Here is a 21,747-nt window from a genome sequence, read left to right as displayed (position 1 = left end):
AGGTAACATGAAGATGGGTTATGCAACATTGCAGAGCAGTAAATACCTCCAATAGTGCCACCCCAAGCATTCAAAGATCATGAGTCAGCTCTCAAAAAATGAGTTGGGCTTAAAAAGCATGAGATCTTTAAAATAATATATTCGGAGTTCACTTGTATTTGTCCTCTGCACATGAGTCACATATCCAAGCTTTTCTCTGCAACCACAAGGGCTACAAACTTCCTTTTAATAAACCACAGCTGAGATCCTCATGCATTCACATGAATCCAAGAGCTGATGCTTTAAGAAAAACATCAAATATTGCAAGACTCTATAAAAATTGCAAGCATTGGCAAAAGTGTACCTCCCATATCAGAGCAGCCACTTTAGGGGGGGCAGGGAGGAATAGCTCAGTGGTTTGAGCATTGGCCCACTAAACCCAGGGTTCTGAGTTCAATCCTTGAGGGGGCCACTTAGGGATCTGGGGCAAAATCAGTACTTGGTCCTGCTAGTGAAGGCAGGGGGCTGGACTCAATGACCTTTCAGGGTCCCTTCCACTTCTAGGAGATAGGATATCTCTCTATATTATATTATTAGCCCCACAGGGAAGCCTGAATCAGAAATCAAATCATACAGGGGTAGCAATGGATATTCTGGTTTTAGTGCATTTCCTAGAGAAACTGGTGTCACATCACAAACTGCCACCACCTCAACGAATACCCTTGTGGGTAATCTTAGCCGAGAAGACACAAAGACTCTCATAACAATGCTATACAAATAATATAATCATCGTATTTGTCAACTCCGCTCTGGTTATATTGAATGATAGTGGTATCACTCCACCGGATATCAGGAAAGCAGTCACAAGCAAAATGGAACGATTAAGACAGGTCAACAATACCAGACACGGCCACACCACAGCAGTTAGCTGCTTAAAATCACAGAAAAGCTTCCTAGGTTGCAACGGAACTGCTTGAAAAATCACCAACAGCTACACAACTGAAAACACAGTAGACACAGTTTGCGATACTTGACAAGGACATCAGTATGCACAAAGGATTGGTCTACCTGGAGATGTTTAAATCCCTTCCAAACAATAGTTGGCAGGTCAAGAGTCAGTATGCGGAAGTGGGGTTATTCCAACAATCCAGAGACATGTGACCGCGGTGAAACACAAACCACAGAACATCTGCTGGCTCTTGAGGAACTGTGCACCATGGATGATCTCACCAAAGCTACAGACCAAGCATATCATGTGCCCAACACTAGAAAAACCTCTGATTATGGGGAAGGGCACAAGAGACAGCAGCGCAGTTCTGATTGCAGCTTTATTACTAGTTATGGGATAGGAACCAGAAAAAAACCAGCTTGACTTTCACATCCAGGTGACATTTCCATGGCCAGGCAGTGAGGAAAATCATCATTCGACTAGTAAACGGAGTGTGTTATCTGGTAATCAATGAGACATAATAAACACACAGAGCCGCATTGATAGTAATTTTTCAGGCTCTCCCTTTCAATAGGCACAAGAGCAGCAGGAGTCACATTCAGCCATAACATATTTCCCTGAGCCAGTCTCTGTTTAAGTGAGAGAGGGGCCTTTGGGGAATGGGACAATTCAGTGAACTGGAATACAAAGACTTTTGCTTCTGGGTCAGTGATTCAGATCCAGGCCAGGTGTGATAGTAGCTGAAAGTTACCACGTGATGGTGAATTGGAGATCCATGTGAAATGAGTTAGTTGTCTCAGACCAGTCCAATTAGGACAGTTATCAGGATCACAATTGACACTACTTGGAAACATCACCAGATTGGTCACAGACTGAACGAGCCATGGAAAATGGATTGTCATGTTTAGATGTGGTTCTTCCAGGGCAAGATTGAAGCACATTGGTTAGATGGTCCTGACTTCCAATCTCCTGCACTATCTACTGAACTACCTATAAAATTTTTGTATTAATGTTTCCTAACTCAGGAAGCTTATGACCCATAAACACTGACCATAGGACAAAGGTCCCAAAGAAGTGTAGCCAAAGGTCTCATAATATTGCATTCTTGAAAACTTGATTGATTAGGCTAGTATCTCTCTAAGTGTGCTTTAGAGCAGTGGTTCTCAAAGCCAGTCCGCCGCTTGTTCAGGGAAAGACCCTGGTGGACCAGGCCGGTTTGTTCTGCCGCATCAGCAGGTTCGGCCAATTGCGGCTCCCGCTGGCTGGGGTTCACCATCCCAGGCCAATGGGGGCTGCGGGAAGCGGCGGCTAGCACATCCCTCAGCCCGTGCTGCTTCCTGCAGCCCCTATTGGCCTGGGGTGGCGAACCGCGGCCCGTGGGAGCCACGCTCGGCCGAACCTGCGGACGTGGCAGGTAAACAAACCAGCCCGGCCCTTTCCCTGAACAAACGGCGGACCAGCTTTGAGAACCACTGCGTTAGAGGATGAGAGACTTCTTAGTGGGGCAGATTTCTTGTTCATTGGGGAACCTGCTACATGCAAAGTAGCATGTGAGTGTCTCAAACTGACAAATGGGCCATTACAATGTATGCTAACTACTCATACTAAGCACTCTGTTCCACCTTGCATTTTTTCTGTGATGCTGGGGTCAGGACTCCTGGGTTCTCCTCCTACCCCGTCAGCCAGATCAATGATCCCTTGTCCTACGGGGAGCCTCCTCCCATGGCCTCCCTCTTCTAGCCCCTACCCCACGCCCCGGCCCCCTCTGGGGTGGGGACTACGGGGCCCCCCTCCAAGCTGGGTGTTATGCCCCATGCAGGTCCCGGGGCGGCTGAGGAGACCGTATGTACTATTCAGCTTCCGGGGTTCATCAGCCACCTCCCTGCACTCCCCATCCCAGGCCCCGCCTCCGCCTGGGACCGCCCCCAATCCCCTCCCCCTTGCGGAGATCTCGCGAGGCCTGGCAGCGAGTCACGGGCATGCGCAGTGTTTCGCCCGAGGGGGGAAGGGGCGGAGCGTCGCGTCCGTTCCACCGCCTCACGGAGCAGCCGCCATCTTGTTTCTCGCCCGCTTCGCGCTCGCTCCGTTCCTAGTCACCCCCCCTCCCTTCTCCCTTCAGCCGGGCGGGAGGCAGAGCGGTAGCGGGTCCCCTCCCCTCGGTGCCCCGGGCAGAGGAGGTGGAGGTCGCGGCGCTGGCTTGGCTGGTGAGTGGAGGGGGGTAGGGATCCGGTCAGGGGGGCGGGCTGATGCGGGGGTTCTCAGGGTGGACTCTTCCACCAGCCCGTGCCGCTCCCATTGGCCGAGCTGCACTATCGCCGCCAATTGGCTGGTGGCGAGGAGGCGGGCAGTGAGGACGTCGTGATGATTGGCTGTGGGAGAGCGGACCGCGGAGAGGACAGGAAACTGACGAACCCCCTTTTTCCTCGCGCGCTGACGGGATGGGGGAAGGGCGGGAGCTGGGTGTGGGGTGGTAGTACGGTGGCCTAGCAGGCTGGGGGAGGGGGCCTGGGGCGGGCAAGGGGCGTGTAGGGAAAGGCTCTGTGCTAGTGGGGCTGGATGCCCTGGGTGGCAAGAAGGTCAAGGGGGAGCGTTACATGTTGTTTAGGGAGTATGTGGTGGGATGGAGGCTTAAGCTAAGCAGGGTTAGAGAAGGGGGTGAAATGAACCCTCTGAGGCTGCACAGCCAGGCAACTCAAATGAGTGGAGCAGGTGGAGTCCTGGGTCCCCTTGGGGGTGAGGACCTGCCCCATACATACTGAAATAATAACGTTGTTTATAAAGCATGTTCTCCTCCTTTTCCAGTGAGTGTGAGCGGATCCCTACACAATAGTGTATTCTGCTTCTTGTACAGCCAATGTGTGAGATACGGGAAAGATCAGGCTTTTTCTTATCACTTAACTGCAGCTTACTTGCTGAATCCAGCTGTTAGGTTGACGGGAGGGCTTCTAAGTGAAGCTTGCTTTATACCTCCTGTGACAATGAGTGATGGGTATTGAATGTCTTCCAGGATTGTCATGCAAAACCTCAAGTTATTAAACTTTGCATCTGAAATACATTCCTATAGTATCCCAGTTTCTCTAAAGTTGAGCGAGGATAGACTCCCAGTGGGGGATGATAGCCAACCACAAAATATTAGCCAAATTATTTTGCCCATCTATGGCATCTTTCATCTGAAGCTCTCAAGAGCATTTCTCCTTTTCAAAGTTTGACCCAATATTTTAACCTTTATGGGGGGTACGGGAAACCCTTAAAAACAACTAAAACCACTAGAAATGTCTTCACAATGAAAAATCATCAAATTAAAGCAATTGATTTTTAAACACATTCCCGTGTGGTGATTGAAACCCAAATATGACAGCACTAAGAACCTTGAAAGTGAAAATAACTATAAACAAAAGTTAAACTGACTACTTTTACTTTAATTTCTCAATCTGAGATAAATGAAAACATTAAACAGCATCGGGAGTAGCCGTGTTAGTCTGTATTAAACAGCATAGCAAATAGTCTTGAAATCCATTCTGTGAAGTAAGTAGGTGTTAGTCATTCCCGTTATGTAGTCACTCACCCAATTCTGTCTAGAAAGTTATGTGGCCCTTATCATTGTGGTATCTGAGCATCCCATAGTCATTAATAGTCATTTTATCCTTGCATCACCCCTGTCAGGAAGGAAAGTACTATTCCTGTTTTACAGATAGATTTTTTTTTTTTTAATAACTTGCCCAAGGTCACACAGGATGTACGTGGCTGATCTAGGCATTGAACTCGGGTGTCTTAAATCTTAGTCCGGAGGCCTATTTGCTAGACCTTCTTTTCTCCTGAAGTTTTACAGCATCTCACTCAGAGCTAGGATTAGAACTCAGAACTCTTGACTCCCGGTGTAGTGCCTTAATAGTGTATTGTTCAGAAGCAAATGATCATCATGCTTTTTATTTCTGACTAAGCCCAGTGTCCCATATGAGATTTCAAGAAGAAACTCCGGGTATTGAGAGCTTCAGTGTATTTTAGAATCTCTGTGAATAAGCCCTTGTAAGTACCCTCATTACTTGCTAGAGTCTGTGCAGTTGGATTGAAAGTACCAATTCCTGTCAGCGTGATAACTGTTAGGAATTGTGGTGCAGAGCAAAGGACATGGCAGCATGCAAGGCATAGTTAACTTTTTTATATTGGCCACAAACAAAATAACCTGGTGTATAGCTCTTCACTTCTTCGTGACCTAATATATTCTAACATACCTTGTTTTGGTTCACCTTTCACTATGAATCACAACTTTTTCACTCAAATGTTAATGAATTTGCTTTTAGCTAGAGCTCTTTATTCCTACTGAACACAGTGGAATGAATGAGTTTAAATGCCATTCAGGGTGGACACAAAATTCTGGGTCAAGTAAACTGGAAAGTATTTTAGTTTGGGACTGACCCTGGAAACCCCTACACAGCAGAGTAGGATTGTTCTCGGCTCTCTATGAGCTAAGATCAAGTGTAGGTAGTCTCTTGGTCTATCCAAGGCCGTGATCAAGTGTCTTGATGTTTTTGGTCTTTTGGCCTCGAGATGAAAACCTTGTCTTTGCTTCTGGGACCTTGAAGTGAAAAAATTCTCTAAGTTATAGAGGGGACTGAGAATCAGGACCACTAGAGTCTTTTCCAACTGGCTGGCTGGGTGACCCTGAGCAAGTTGTTTAATCTGTACTACCCTTTCCTTCTCTGTAAAATATGTAGTATTCTTGCCTATTTCAGAGAGTTGTGCATATTTAATCTTCGTAAAGTGTGTTGAGATACTAGCAAAGAGAGTACTCTATGAATGCAAAATCATCATTATAAATACTATTTATGCAGGGACTATTTAAAGTCCAAGTTAAAATAAAGTATTTAAAATATTACACATTGTTTCCATCTGTTCATAGTAACAGGTCACACTATAAATGTGTATCACCAAATATGATGCCTGCTAAAGTCACTTAAATAAGCTATCACCAATAACTTGTAATGTTTTCACAAAATACTAAGATGACACAATTGAGGTCAGATTAAAACTTCTGATGCTACTTAACTATTTTTCATCTGTCTACCACAAGTGAAGATTGGGAAACAGGTTGGGTTTTTTTTCATTCTTGCTCAGATCCCATTTTTATACTAAGCACAATCAGTGCAGAGTGCTTATATAAACTGGGAGGGAAATAGTTTTGTGTTGTGGAGTAACTATATTTGGCAGGTGTTCTGTTGACTGTTCTTGGCACACCTTGTTTAAAGAGGCTTCTCTTTAATGTGCATATTTAAGTTTTTTTAAGTAAAGCTGATTCTTCTCTAATTCATATGCCTTTAAGGTACAAAGTCTGGACAAAAGTCCACAGTGCAGAATCAAATCTGCATTTTTTTTATTACTATTATTATTATTATTATTGTTCTATAAAAGAAGGGATGGTCAAAACTTTAGCAAGTTGTATCCAGTTGGCCATTTAGACTGAATTAGTCACTTGGGCAGTTCTGACCTTCCTATAAGAAAGATGACCATTTCCTAACTCAAAATGTGTTGCATCCAGCATGGGGGGAAACTCTACATTTGTCTTGACAGATAAAGAGGACGTTATCACAGAATTAAATATGAATAAGTTAAGTACAGTTGGTCATGACTTGATCACATTTATAGTGTGCAGACAGAATCAAGGCCAGAGTAGTGATATATACACACTTGGTGCTTTAAAAGGGCCAACTTCAGAAAGCTGAAAACAATTATGAGCCAAATCCGATGGGAGGAAGAATTTAATCAGAAAAATGTGAATGATAATTGGGAATTGTTTAAGAATACTTTATTAGATGCCCAAAAATCTGTAATCCCATAATCAAGGAAGAAAACTGTATTGGTTAAAAAACTGACCTGGTTTAAGGGGAAATTAAGGCAAGTGTATATATTTTAAAAAAATAGAGATAAATGGAAGAAAGGGGAAGTTGATAGAAATGAAAATAAATTGGAAACTACATATGGTAGAAAATTGATAAGGGAAGCAAAGGGACACAAGGAGAAATCTGTGGCCAGCAGTTATGGCCAATAAGGAGGAGTTTTTAAAGTATATTAGGAACAAAATAATCCTGATAAAAATGGTATTGGTTCTTTACTTGACGGATATGGTAGAATTATCAATAATACAGAAAAGGCAAAAGAGTTCAATAAATATTTCTGTTTTGTATTGAGAGGGAAAAAGACATTATATCATAACTCTTTCCATTCCGCTGGTATCTTGGAAGGATGTTAAACAGCAGCTATTAAAGTAGACATTTTGAAATCAGCTAGTCTGGATAACTTGTATCCAAGAGTTTAAAAAGAGCTAGCTTAGGAGCTCGCTGGACCATTAATAATGACTTTTCAATAAGTCTTGGAACACCAGGAAAATTCCAGAAGACTAGAAGAAAGCTAATGTTATGCCAATATTTAAAAAGGGTAAATGGGATGACGCAGGTAATTATAGGCCTACTGGTCTGACATCAGTCCTGTACAAGATAATCAAGTGGTTGATATGGGACTCAATTAATAAAGAATGAAAGGAGAATAATGCAATTAATGCCATTCAGTATGGCTTATGGAAAATAGATCCTGTCAAATTAATTTTATATTTTTTTGATGAGATTACAAGTTGGTTGATAAATGTAATAGTGTTGATGTAATATACTTAGACTTCTATGGGTCATTGGACTTGGTAGCACATCACATTTTGATTATAAAACTAGAATGATAAAAGATGGCATACATGACATGGATTAACTGATAACTCTCTCCAATTGTAACTGTAAATGGGGAATCATAATAGAATGGGTGTGTTTCAACTGGGGTCCTGCAGGGATTGGTTCCTGGCCCTAAGCTGTTGACATTTTTATTAATGACCTGGAAGAAGTAATAAAATAATCAGTGATAAGGTTTGCAGATGATGCAAATTGGGGGAGTGGTAAATAGACTCAACTGCTTCTGCCTAGGGAAGTCTTGGAAGCTCCTTCACTGGAGGTTTTCAAAAGGAGGCTGGATAGCCATCTGTCTTGGAGGGTTTAGGCGCAACAAATCCTGCATCTTGGCAGGGGGTTAGACTAGATGACCCTTATGGTCCCTTCTAACCCTATGGTTCTATGATTCTGTAACGAATAGGACAGGTCACTGACACAGAGCAATCTAGATCGCTTGATAATCTGGGTTCAAGTAACTATTATGCATTTTAATATGGCTAAATGTAAATGTATACATTTAAGAACAAAGAATGTAGGCCATAGTTAAATAGTGGGGAACTCTATCCTGGAAAGCAGTAACTCTGAAAAAGATTTGGGGGTCATAGATAATCAGCTGAACACGGGCTCCCAGTGTGAGGCGGTGGCTAAATGGGCTAATTCAACTCTTGGCTACATAAATAGGGGAATCTCAAATAGGAGTAGAGACATTATTTTACCTTTGTTTTAGGCACTGGTGCAACTGCTGCTGAAATATTATGTCCAGTTCTCAGTAACGTTCTCTACCAATATTTGTCCCATGCTATGTAACATCCTGGTATGACTCTTAATGCTTTTACTATACTAGGCTTGTTTGTGCCAAATTTCTTACAGTTGCTATCACCTACGGTGTAGACAAGGGACTGGCAGCAGCTGGTGTTTTAAACGCTGTGCCATGTGGACCTGTAAGAGAAGGTTAGATAACACTGTTTAAATACTTGCAGGTGCCTGGAGCTGTCTTTGTGCTTACACTCCCACCTGTTGTGCTGAATGACTGGGACCAACCATGGGAAATTTGGGGCAAAAAAGCTCATGTGGACACCCTCTAATTCTAAACAATTCCTTTCCCTCCTTGCGTCTGAAGAAGTGGTTTTTTTACCCACGAAAGCTTTATGCCGTAATAAATCTGTTAGTCTTTAAGGTGCCGCCAGACTCCTTGTTGTTTCTCTCCTTGGTAACCCTTCAGATTCTTGTTAACAGTTATCCTATCTCATCCTTTGTCCAACGTGTATTGGAATTAGTTCTGTTCTGTTGTACAGTTTTTATGCCTGTGAGCCACCTGTTGTACGTTAAGCAGTTGGGAGGGACTAGAATACTGAGGGGCTCTGATAATTGGATATGGAGCCTTTCATCTCTAGGTTGCTGATTCAAATCCATTTCAAACACTTAATGACTAAGAGGGAGCATCAGCACCATCTGATGGCCATCTATGTGCAATGGCCTGGAAGCATCAATTCAGGTACTTGAGGACAGTTGTCACATCGCAGAAGCCACCTCCATGTCAGTCTTGGTTGAAAAGCCAAACATGGACAGAGACAGAACACTCGTTAAAGGTGGTCCCTCCAGTTAAACATTGGGAGGGCAATGGTAGGAGCTTGCTCAATGTCTGTGCCTGAGGCTCAGAATAAATAAAGAATTTTAATTCCTAGTACCTGTTCATTCGGAACTCTGTACTGCCATTAAATTTAGAAAGGAAAATGTTGTGTAGGCTGTAAATTTAAGTTCTTTACAATGATCAAGCTTCCCAGCTTCATAGGCCATCAGAATGTCATGATTCATCTACCTTTTGATGCTATGCACTTGAGATCAGAATTTTTTATCTATTAGTCTCTTTAGTGTCACTATCTGTTTTTTTTAATGGTATATCTGAATACCTTGCGGTAGATTGTCACTTCTGAAAAAACAACTCTTATCTGTAAGCATGCAATGATAACTTTCAGTAGCCAAGATAACTAATAAGCCATATAATCAGTCAGAGGTGGAAATGTGCAACTTACTTGCTGTCTTCCAGAATCGTTATACCTTACTAGTTTTCAGGTGGGATTTTTCAAAAGTGCTCAGTATTGGCTTTACTCCCCTTGATTTCATGATAAGAATAAAGCATGTACAATCTGTCCAGCAGATCAGAATAAGGCCCTTAGACTATGTAATGTTCCAGTTAGATAATCTAAGCATTACTAGATTTTTAGAGATTTTTAAGAACAATATTATGAAGATTGAACTTTTGTTACTAATATTTCGTATGCCATTAGGGTAGATATTTTCTGAAATGCATTTATTTCTATCAGCTGTTTGGGTCTAACTTAATCTTTTAGTACTATCTCTGTGTTTGTTATGCTTCTTAACATAGAATAATGGAGGGAAAGATAAATTAATACTTATTGTAAGTGTGTAAAGCATTTTGGGATACAATTTGTTTGAAACCTGATATAAAAAAATAGATACGTTGCTGCTTTAGATGTTGCTAATCCCCTATCCAAAGCACAAAATACATTCCTACTTCAGTATATGTATGAGAACATTCTGTGTTTAGTCCATTATTTCAAACCTTGGGCCTGATCCAGAGCCCACTGCCCTCAATGGGAGTCTTTCTATGGACTTCAGTGGGTTTTGGATTAGACCTGTTGTCGTATGAACATTGACCTTGAAATATAGCAGCCTCTGTGGCTTGATTGGCATAAAGGTTTATTTCCATTTTAGGCACATGTTTTCAGTTACTTTTAAACCCTGTTGTTTTAAATTTTTCTAAAATTTTCCAGGCTTTTTCTCTGCCTGAAAGTGATGATGGTTTTATTTTAGAGAGGTGGGTTTTTTTTTTGGGAGAGTGTGTGTGTGTGGGGGGGGGGGGAATAGTTTAGATGTTTGAGAGCAGGGGAACCTGTTGTAGAAACAATACTTGGAATCCTTGTTTGAACATCAAAAATGACTGATATTAGACTCTTGAAATATGGCATGGAAATAGCCTTCATTGACACTTACCTTTTTAAGCGTTCCATTGGAAAATTATCTTGATTTGGTTGCCTTAACAGACTTTGAAAATTGAGTCCTGAGATAGCACAGAACATTTTTTAATTGTGCTAAATTCATGAACTCAAAGCTAACGAAGGTCATGCTGCATATGCGTGCAGAGCTAACACCTGCAGAATGAAATAATTAGAGTAGGTAGGTAAAGGGCTCTGTTGGCATACTTGCTTCATTCATGAAGTGTTTTGTAAGGTCAACGGTGAATTAGGTACCATGGAACCCTTTCCCCAAGTGAAGCAGTAAAGTTCATGAGGCAACATAAGGTACTCATGCCTTGGAGGAAAAATCAGCACAGCTCCTGAGACTCAAAGTGGTTCTTTCCTACTGACATCAAGTGCTTTCTACTGTGATCCTCATGAGGTTCATGGGATAGGGTATTTTGTGATGTGTAGCCAAATATTTCTACTTGATGATTTTTTTTTTCTCAAATACAACATAATTTTCTACAATTGTGCTACCTGTGTAACATTCTACTACTGGCTGCTACTCCTGTGAGCGCCACACAGTCCATGAAAATCACTAATGAAAGATACACAGTGAACCATTCATAACATACTACACATTAAGTACAATGTATTTTAACTATTTATATTTCTCAGTGAACATTAATGGCATATGTCACCTATGTATTTATCTAATTTAACTTCAGTAATCTGCCTCATTTCTTGAATTAAATTTATGTGCTGCCGATGAAAAGAGAATGTACATGCAAGTGCAAATGTGTACATTTTCTTAAACAGTGCAATATATAATAATGTAGTTATGCCTTGTATCTTATTGCATTCACAAAGTTAAGGGTTCACATGCAACCTGTAACTGTGACACTTCATGATTTGAGTGCTTAGTTGTTCAACCTTAAAGTTGTCTTAGCTTGTTTTGTTTTTTAAATAGAATTACTTAGAATGACAGATCTGTTTTGGAAAACTATAAAAGGTTTTTGTGCAAATAATTAAGACTAGGGCTCAGATAGATTACTTCAGTTCTGCTACGTTAAATTTAAAGTTAGTTTAATTGTCTTAGGCTTGCTTTTCCTGGCTTATAATAAAGAAAAGCCTATATTGTTTTCACACAGTAACTTTCCAGTGTGTGCTTACTGTCTTCTCAGATTAACTGCTATATGGTACTGTATTGATGTTACACAGACAACCTATCTGGCCAATCAAAAGCCCCTAAATGATCTTATTTTTTTTAAATGGACCTCGGATAGCCAATAAGAAATCCTTGGGGTAGGAAATAGTATGACTCTACGTTAGTGTCAGGAAATCTGACAGACATGCAAGAGCGACTACTTTAGATACAAATATCTTGTCATTTTTTGTATTATGTATATTTACTAAATATTTCCTTATATAAGTTTCCTTCTAGTTTGAAGTCTGTGTCTGACCCCTGTTCTGCATCTCAAGGTAACTTTAAAACAGGAAGTGTACAATGGAGGTTAGTGATGACATGAGCAGCCAATCCAGACTTTGTGAGCTTAACAGATAAAGGAGCTTAACCAATAAGACAGCAGCGGAGGCAAGATTTGGTGTCAAATAGCATGCTAGATTGAATGCCTTTGACTGTTAAAGTGGAAGGAGGCTGCACAGTGTTTCATTGGCGAGTCGGGAGTTTTTCAGTGAGGCAGGGGTCAGCTGAAAGACAAAGAAAAATGGCGAATAGTTTGCTGGGAGGGCAGCTGTTCAGTTATGAACTGCATTGGACATTCCAGAACCATTTCTCTGCATCTCTTGCTGCCTTTGTTTCCTCTTCCTTTTTGGTGGGGGATGGATAGGAGTGACTTGCTTCTCCCTGTCTGAAGAGGGATAATTAACTGCTTGTAAAATTAATGCAATTCCTGGTAAGTTTAATTTTTGTTTTATGTGGAAATCACAGAAATAGTCTAGCTTTAAGGAGAGGAGATAAGTTGAACTGTCTCAGAAAATGGCCACTTTACATTCCTTGCATACCTTACATTGCACCTACTGTACCTTGTTCTGTTTGGATTTTGCATGCCCTTCAGCTGTATTTTGCTAGTTTAGTAGAGATAAGGGAAGATGAATGAAGAAACTATTAATTTTCAAAGAAGTACAGTGATAAAATACTTATTCTGAACAACGAATATGGAGATTCAAAGCTCGAACTATTTTTCAGAATAATTTTTCTTTGTTCAAGTGCACTGAAGCTTTCATAGAAGAAGAAAATGTAATATTTTGAGTACATTTTTCTCCACATTTCCTTTTACTTTAAAGGTACAGAGAGCACCAGTGACACTGTTATGAATTTGTATACAAATATGCTTTACTGTCCAGTAGGATTTCATATTCAGGGCCCTGAATCATAAAGTTAAATTCTTTCATAACTTTCCCCTCGTATATGACGAATAGTACTGCTTCTTTAAAATGGCTGTATAAGAATGGGTAAAATTTTGCTGTCTTCATTCTCACTGCAGGATATTCATAATGTCTTCAGAGCCTGACTGAAAAGGAGATGCATTAATCCTTTAAATCACATCCTTTATGAAGACCACGAACATAACTCTTTAGATAGCATGTACTACAAAATATCTGTCACTTCTTATACAGCCTTCTTAAAATTGTAGTACTCTTACTATTATCAGAATGTGAAAGTCATAGTAAGTGCAGCACATTCTGTTGCCCTTGCAGATAATGCCACATTTTTAGGGTAGGGGATATGAAGCCTAACATTAGCACATAGGTTGCTAATCAGTAACTATTCAGTTCTGGGAGTAGTGAAGCCTTGTATCTCTTGTACAAACATCAACAGAACACTTGACAAGTATAAGCAGCCCTTTGTTTTCCTTTTTATTTGCAACTAAGGACTGAAGGTCACTGGAATGTTCCTGCAGTAGAGCAGTCTTACAGGGTCTGTAGTCCTGCAAAGGACAGCCATGGAAACAGAGAATGAGAGAGTGCTTAACTTAGAAGTTTTTCAGTGTAAAGGATGTGCATGGCAAACTGAATAAAAGACTTGTATTCCATATTTATTTATTGCTCTTGCAGTCGAAATGGTGCTGCAGTGAAAGTTGCTGGAGCAAGGCCTTCCTTCACTAGGAAGAGTGACCTTGAAATACTGCTGCTCCGAGTTTAGAGAATGAAGGACAAAGTTTGTTTATACCACGTTGAACTGGAAAAGAGCATATAAGTTGAAAAATGAAGTTACTTCCGTTGTCTGGGAACATTGAGGTTGGCATGAATAGGCTGTAGATCTAAATTAGAAATCATTTTCAACAAAGATCCAAATTACATCGCAGTCCTTCTCTCTTCCTCACCCATACCAAACGATTCTAAATCTCCCTGGCATTAGTCGTTGCATTGTCATGAGTGAACTGCATGGCACAGATTCAATATTCCCATTCTGGTGCTCTTTATCTTCTTTCTAATCTTCAATTGTTGGCCATGGAAGTGGTTTTCTAAAAGTCCGAAGTAGTTATGTTTGTAGCTTATTTTTGTGTGGGAGATGGAAAAACAGGCCAGAACATTATTTCTGGATCTTAAAAAAAAAATGACTGTTCTGTGATGTTAATAACTGTGGCAATAAAGGCATGCATGCTGGAATTAAACTTTACCAAGAGTCAAGAATAAAAGGTCTGTGATTAGCATGGTCTTCAGATACTAACTACTCAAAATATATATTTTGAATTTAAACTAATCACACCTATCAATAATGTCTTCTGTTTGCAGACAAAGGCTATTCAACTTCGACTTCTGGGTTGTATTAGTGCTAATTCTGGGTTACATCCATGCTAGTTTCAAATTAGAGAAGGTGATAAGGTCAGGGGCACTACACTAAGGGCTTGTATACATATACACTTAACACTACAGCAGAACAGCTGCCCTGCTTCAGTGCAGAGGCTACCAACACTGTTGGGAGGCGTTCTCCTGTCAGTGTAGATAATCCACCTCTCCACAAGGCAGTAGGTAGGTTGACATAGCAATGTGGACACAGGGACTTAGGTTGGCTTAACAGTGCCACTCAAAGGTGTGGATTTCTCACACCCTGACCAATGTAGTTAAACTGACCTAATTTTTTGTGTAGACCAGCCCTAACATTAGCCAAAATTGTCTGTACTGGAGGGTCCCTTTTTGTATGTGATCAGTAGTAATATTAAAGCTTTGTACAGGGTTAACAGCCAGAATCAATGGACTTTTACTGTGATTATGAAGATCATTAATAACATTTTCAAGCAAAAGAATAAATGACACTGTGAAGTGTTCCCTGTGAAGATTAAGATTTTTTTTTCCAGAGAAATGAAGGTAAGATGCATTGAACCATTTTGAATTTTGGAGCAGAGGTCAGAGGCTGGAAGGTGTGTGTGTGTGTGCGCGCGCGCGCATGCATGCACACACTGTAAAGAGAAGATAGGAAATCCTTACCAAATGTGCTTTTTTAATGTCCAGTTCTTACTACTACACACATCATTGCTTAACATTGCCAGAAGTTAAGAGCTTAATTAATCATAGAATGTCAGGGTTGAAAGGGACCTCAGGAGGTCATCTAGTCCAACCCCCTGCTCAAAGCAGCACCAATCCCCAAAGAGATTTTTGCCCCAAATCCCTAAATGACCCCCCTCAAGGATTGAATTCACAACTCTGGGTTTAGCAGGCCAATGCTCAAACCACTGAGCTATCCCTCCCCCCAAAGCATTAAGATGGATGCATCTTTATTTAACTATGTCAAGGCAGCCTGAAGAACTATAAAAGTGTTTCAGTAGAGCTAGTAAGGGATTTATTTACAAATGGGACCAGTTTCTATCTGCTTTCTTCCCCACCACTGTGCAGGGCAGGAAGTGAAGGAGATGCACTTTTACCCCAATTTACTCAGTGCAGTAAATTTAGTAGGAGCCTAATCCTGTATTCTGTGCTCACCCAAAACTCCTATTGGTTTCTTTGAGAGTTTAAGGTGCCCAAGGAATGTAGGTTTGTGATCTCAGTTTGAGAGGAACAGATTTCATTTTTTGTGTTTCAAGTCCACGTGATGGTGAAGCCAGTTTTTAGTTTAAATGAGGTACCTATATATATATATTTCCCATTGTTATTGCAATTGTGTGTGTGTGGGGGGGGGAATTTTGGAGTTGAAGTTTATAGTGGGGAAAGCTGTTGTCCACAGGTTGAAAAAGTATCTGGGATATAGAATGATTGAGTGTTGTTATCCACTGGAAGTCAGTTTACAACCAAAGGGCTGAAAATTCGAGTCTCATGCTGTGGTAAAGTATGCATATTTCAACTTCTATGGTCATGTGAATCAACCTCTGCCAATTTCAGCACTTAGCCGATTTGTAATGAAGTGAAATTTGTATGGTTTCTGTCTCTTGTACCATTTTTTTAAATGTTGTTTCTCAAAACATTAGTGAATTAATCTCCTGGTGCCTCCAGGTGTCAGAAAGTGTAGTCAGCACTTGTTAGAAGAACATTGATTTCAGGAACAAACTTCCAAAATACTAAAACTTATTGGGAGTTATCTTTTGGATATTGTTCCTTATAAGAGAATTCTCTTGCAATCCTGAGATGTTTCTTATTCAGGAGTCTTTTTGAGTCTGAGGGATTTCTGTAGTCTGTTGATAACTTCCTGCCCTACTTGGTCACTTTGTATAAAATTGGGTCAGTCTGAGTAGTCTTCTTTTTCTTTTGTTCACTGAAGATGACACAGACTTGTGTAGGGTGAAGATTGGTGGTATTTGTATAGTGTGCTGTTTATAGGACAGAATTGTAGAAGCTAGAAATGCACAAGATTTAATGGATTATCCAGTCAACCTCCCTAGCAGTTCAACATCTGCTGGCCTCAAAACTGAGTCAATGGACTCCTCAAGTATTTCCTCATGTAAAAGTAGGATAGATGTGCTGTTTTTAATTTCATTTTTCACACAGTTTCTTTATTATTTACAAAGCACATGGATTAAAAGAATGAATAAAGAAATATACAGGAAAATTATTTGAACAATCTTCATATGCAAAATAAACAACCTTCCTGTCCAAAAAAATCACAGCTGTTGTACAACAAAAAGCATGCAAATATTATTTTTTCTTTTCTATCTGAAAAAGAATAAAAATTTCAAATCCATAATTATGCATGCATTAAATAGTTACAAGGAGACTTTTTGCTTTCTATGACTTATTTTTATACGTGGTGTCTGCTGATAGTTTGGTGCTATTTTGAATTGTTCTTTCTGCCTTTTCCCCCTATTTGCAGTTTGATGGTTGGTCCTACAAATGCAACAGAAGAGCAAAGAAATATGTAGCACTTAGTGCTGCATTAAGATTAAATCACAACTTGGCCCCAAAATTGCTGCAGCATCTGTGTTTGAGCTCAGTGTCCTATATGAACCCTGTCTAGTGCAACTACTAAATAGTTGGTTAATAGCACTTAACTGGCTTAGGTCTTTCAGCCAGTTACATTGTTTGGCTGTCTAATGGTAGTTAAGTGTATGTGAGTATATGTGATTTGTTTATTCAAAAACCTGTCTATATTCATATGTGTTGTGTATCAATAACTCTAGTATGTGAGGGCTAACATTAAAAAACACACACACAACCCCCCTCCCTAACCTCCTCCCCACCAAAAAAAAGCATATGGTCTAATCCTACATTGTTTTAAGAGTATTTTGCCTGAGTAAGGACTACATGTGAGAAATCTATATATAATGCTCAGTCATCCCTGCAGTTTAAAATACAAAATGCAGCAAAAATAAAGTCAAAACTTTAACCAAACGCTAAATAAACTTCTTGGGTCATGGCCAGATATCACCCAGTAACAGGCTTTCTTGGACTGTCAAGAGACAGCAAGTTCCAAAGGTGCCCCACAAATGAGAGCTGTGTTGCTGGCTTTCACATGGAAGTGTTTCCTATTGACAGTCTAAAAAGATTTCCTCAAGGAAGTTAGGGTAGGGTTCACAGAGCCACTATTAATTTTTGAGTGGAGGCAGGAGGGTATCTTCTCTGTTCTTTGATGTTTTAAAGAGAGAGGAACTAAAGTGTGTTCAGGAAGCCCAAGTTAACTTTTTTTATTTTTTTCTTAGATGTAGAATTGGTTTCAGGAATCTTCCAGGGCTAAGAGAATTATTCTTTTGGATTTTCCAAGATCTTATGAAATGCTGCTTTTTGTTGATGTTGTTAAATTGTACACTATTATTTTGGTAGTTACAAGGGCTTCATTAACTAACTTTTAATTCTGTTCATTTTTTTAACAGTTTTAACCATGTTTCTGAAAATATTAGTACTTGAAGGACACTCATTTTCACTTATATGCTTCTTGGACACTTACCAGATAGTAGCCTGAAGTTATGTAGAAAATAGTGCATAATGTAGGTATAAATCACAAAATTCCTAAAAATACCGTTGAGTATTGAGGTTACTAATGTTCCAGCCCAGGGCACATTCTAAATAAGTATAGTTTGAAATGTATGCTGACATTTATTGCTGCCACATATTTGATCCTGAGAATATATTTATGTGCCAAAACTCATCATCTTCAGTCCTTGAAATTAGATAAACTATTTAATATATTTTTAGACGTGACAAATCCACTTAATTTGTATCTCACTGATGCCAAATAACAGCCCTGAAATTTCATCAGCATATTCTGTACAAATCTGAATAAGATACATCATGTCTCTGAGGAGTGAGAAGTTGTCACATTTATTTCGGGAGTGCTTTTTTAAGTTAAATTTAAAACCACGCTACATCAGCCTTTCACAGTTCTATTCCTTGGGCCAAGTAACTTTTTTTTTTTTTTGATAGGTAAGTTAAATATCATTCACTTATTATCCACCTCATGATCATGAATAACAGCAAGTGAGTAAATTTTTGTTGTGTCTGGGCTGGCAAACTCATGGTTTGCAAAGCTTTGTTGCTACATACAACAATTTAAATTTATAAAACTACAATATATACACATATTTCATACTAGATTCCCTGAGTGAATGAGATTAAAGTTAGGAGACAAGTTGCACCATTTGGGATGTTGTTCTAATGTATACAAAGTACCTAGTATTTTACCATGTGAAATAGACCTTATTCAAAAAGTGTTCAGATTATTAGAGTCCTTTACATCTTTTTTCAGCATTTGATATCGAAATTTATATATACAAGGTATATCTTAACACTTGTTTTTTTTTATCTATCTAAAGGCCCTTTGAATCCATTTTTATTCTGTATGGGGAAAAATCTTGCCAACATTGAAACCAAACCTGGGAAGGACTGAGTGCAAAGCGAAAACACAAAAAATCTTGGTAAATGTTTAACTTTTTAAGTACCAAATCTTAACTGTGACCTTGTGCTCTCTGGTTCAAAGGAAGAAAGGAAACTAAAATAACTGACACAAACAGCAATTCAGATTAGTTTTGCTTACTTTTTAAATGGATCACCCTTTAAAAACATTAAAATTGAGCATTTTACAGTCACTATGACACTTTAGTTGTGTGCTGCACTAAGAAAAGGTCAGTTATTGAGTCTCTTGCATTCAGTTTCATGCCTTTCAGTGCACTGAAGGTGTCTGGTGGTCCTATCATGGAATAAACCCTATGGTGTGTGTGTTTGTCTAATTTGTAAATAAAACTGAGAACCATCCCTCGGATTAAAATTAGAGAAATAAGTTTGCATAACAAATAATACATGCAGTTATTTTGTTTTCAAAGTCACATGGATAAGACAGTGGAGTTCTTTAACATGAGTTCTGTGATATTATGTAATAGAAGTACTTTGCCTGTAGTGCATTTCAAATGGGGAGCTCAAAATGCTCTATAAAGAAAAGTATTATCCCAGTTTTACAGATGGGGAAACTGAGGCATAGCAATTCTGACTCACCCATGGTCATACAGTAAGTTATTGCCTGAGTTGGCAATAGAGTCCTGGCCCCTACTCTTAACAACTAGACAATGCTGCCCTAAGTGTATTAATTCACATGCAAAATTCAACACACATTGGATATCTGGGTATTGATGCACACATCTCTTCGCATAATGTAACTTTACTTATGTTTATGGTCTATATGACAAATACTTAAGTGCTTGCCAGAATGTTTAAAGAATAATTGCTTCCTTTTGCAGGTTACTACAACAAATGTGGAGTCTTGGTCCCTGATCCTGCAAAGACGTAAGCACATGCCTAACTTTAAGCATCAGTATTTCCATTAAATTTAATGGGATTACTGACACGTTAAAGTTAATCATATGCATAATTCTTTTCAGGATCAGGTCTTCATCCCAGAGTTTGCACTTCAGAAGGAGTCACATGGCCAAATTAAGTTCTGCTTCCCATGTGCACTATCAGTCACTCCACTGTCATTTAATGGGTTACACATGGCACTGCAAGCTAGTCATTCCTCGCTTCTAATCATGGCTCTGCAGCTCACTATGACCTTGGGCAAGTCTTGTGCCACAGTTCACCAAAATGGAAATATGTAAAATACATCACAGGGGTGCCGCGGGAACTAATGTTTGCATAGTGTTTTGAAGCTAAAAAGAAATATATCGTGCTAGGTATTTATTATCCAAGCAACTTAAGCATCTAAAACTTTTTGAAAAGGGGGAAAGTTTAAAATGAAACTGAGGAATTATAGAAGTTTCTTGATGTAAAGGTATTCGAAGGAAACATGTATTTTTAAATACTGTATGTTGGTTTGTGCGAAGCAGTTAAATATTTGCAGGTGCTCTTTTTTATTTGAAAAAGCTATCTCCTTGAATATGTACATTAAGCCCTCATTGAAGTCAGTGGGATATGTTCATGTTCATCTGAGGAAACGTTCTTATCTTTGCAGCACTGTTTTATGGAGATAGCTTCAAAATTATCCTGTAAATTAAATTCCTCTATAGCCATTTATAGAAAGATGTGCCTAAATCTCTTGATTCTGGTTGATATTCTTGCCCTAATTTATGCATAACTTATTTCCTGTGCATCAAGATAAGAATTACTGTGCTTTACGGATCACTGCATTGTTGCTGCTGCTGTGTATGCCAGAATAATTGTATTTAGCACTTACTAGCACTTTTTGTCTTTAAAGTGCTTTACAACACTACTGGAATTTCCATTTTATGGAGGAACTGAGGCAAATAGATTGTAACTTGTCTATGGACTCGAGGTCATATCAGCTGTGATTAGAACTTGTGGATCCCTGACTCCCAATCCAGTGCTAAGAGAAGAAGACCCTGTTTTTATGGCAGCTGGTTTGTTGGCATACAGTATGATTCAAATACACCTCTACCCTGATATAACGTGACCCGGTATAACGCAAATTCGGATATAACGCGGTAAAGCAGTGCTCCGGGGGGGGCAGGGCCGCGCACTCCGGCAGATCAAAGCAAGTTTGATATAATGCGGTTTCACCTATAACGCAGCAAGATTTTTTGGCTCCCGCGGACAGCATTATATCGGGGTAGAGGTGCAATGCAGAATTGCTGCAACCATATGCAAAATCTAGAGTGTAAATTTTCAGTCCAGTGCACATTTTTTGGATGTGATTCTGATTAATATTTATAGAAATAATGTGGCTAAATCCTGGGCAACGTAGATAGGTTTCCTTCAGACAGTCTTCAGTATTTTGAAAAGCTTAAGAAATTGCTACTTTTCACAATTTGAAATGACAGTTTGTGCCATGTACAGCACCATGGGGTCTCAATCTTGATTGGATCTTTAGGTGCTACCATAATAATAATAATTATAATAAGCATTAATATAAAACATTCTGTTGTATTTTGCTGTAAAGATTTTGCGGAACGGGAATCCCATTTTTGGGTCATGTCACTGAATCATGGTCAAGCAAGTTGGGGTCTCTAGGAACTATTGTGCAAATAACCTTTAAGAAGTAAAATGTGTTTAGAAAGGAAACTTAAAAATCCCTAGGGGTCTGACAACCCACCTTTCTAATGAGGCCTTTGTAAACACTGTAGCTTAATTGCATCCTTTCCAAGGACATATCAAGATTTCTGGTGGATATTTAAAAGCTGGTAGATTAATTAATACCCTGCAGCTTGATATGAACCTTAAGGTTTGCTGACAATATTTTTTTTCATTGATTGTATAGGAAAGCATGCTATTCCACTTTCCCAGAAGATTTCTTCAT

At 39.6% G+C, this 21,747-nt stretch overlaps 1 protein-coding gene across 5 annotated transcripts in view; it reads left to right on the top strand.

The window, feature by feature from the left end:
* The first annotated feature begins 2,883 nt into the window (after positions 1 to 2,883).
* Positions 2,884 to 21,747, top strand: part of NFYC (nuclear transcription factor Y subunit gamma) — a 60,608-nt gene continuing 41,744 nt past the window's right edge. The window contains exons 1-2 of one of the 5 annotated variants that reach the window (XM_065576897.1): positions 2,884 to 3,132; positions 18,818 to 18,919. The gene's annotated coding sequence lies outside the window, so the exon portion shown is untranslated. Of the gene's footprint in view, positions 3,133 to 12,242; positions 12,533 to 18,817; positions 18,920 to 21,747 lie in introns of those variants that run through there. The other 4 variants (XM_005298411.5, XM_005298412.5, XM_065576899.1 and 1 more) reach the window with 4 other exon arrangements.

The sequence above is a fragment of the Chrysemys picta genome, chromosome 23, assembly GCF_011386835.1.
Source record: "Chrysemys picta bellii isolate R12L10 chromosome 23, ASM1138683v2, whole genome shotgun sequence".
In the NCBI taxonomy this organism is placed as follows: Eukaryota; Metazoa; Chordata; order Testudines; family Emydidae; genus Chrysemys; species Chrysemys picta.
This window is presented reverse-complemented; position numbering and strand designations above follow the sequence as displayed.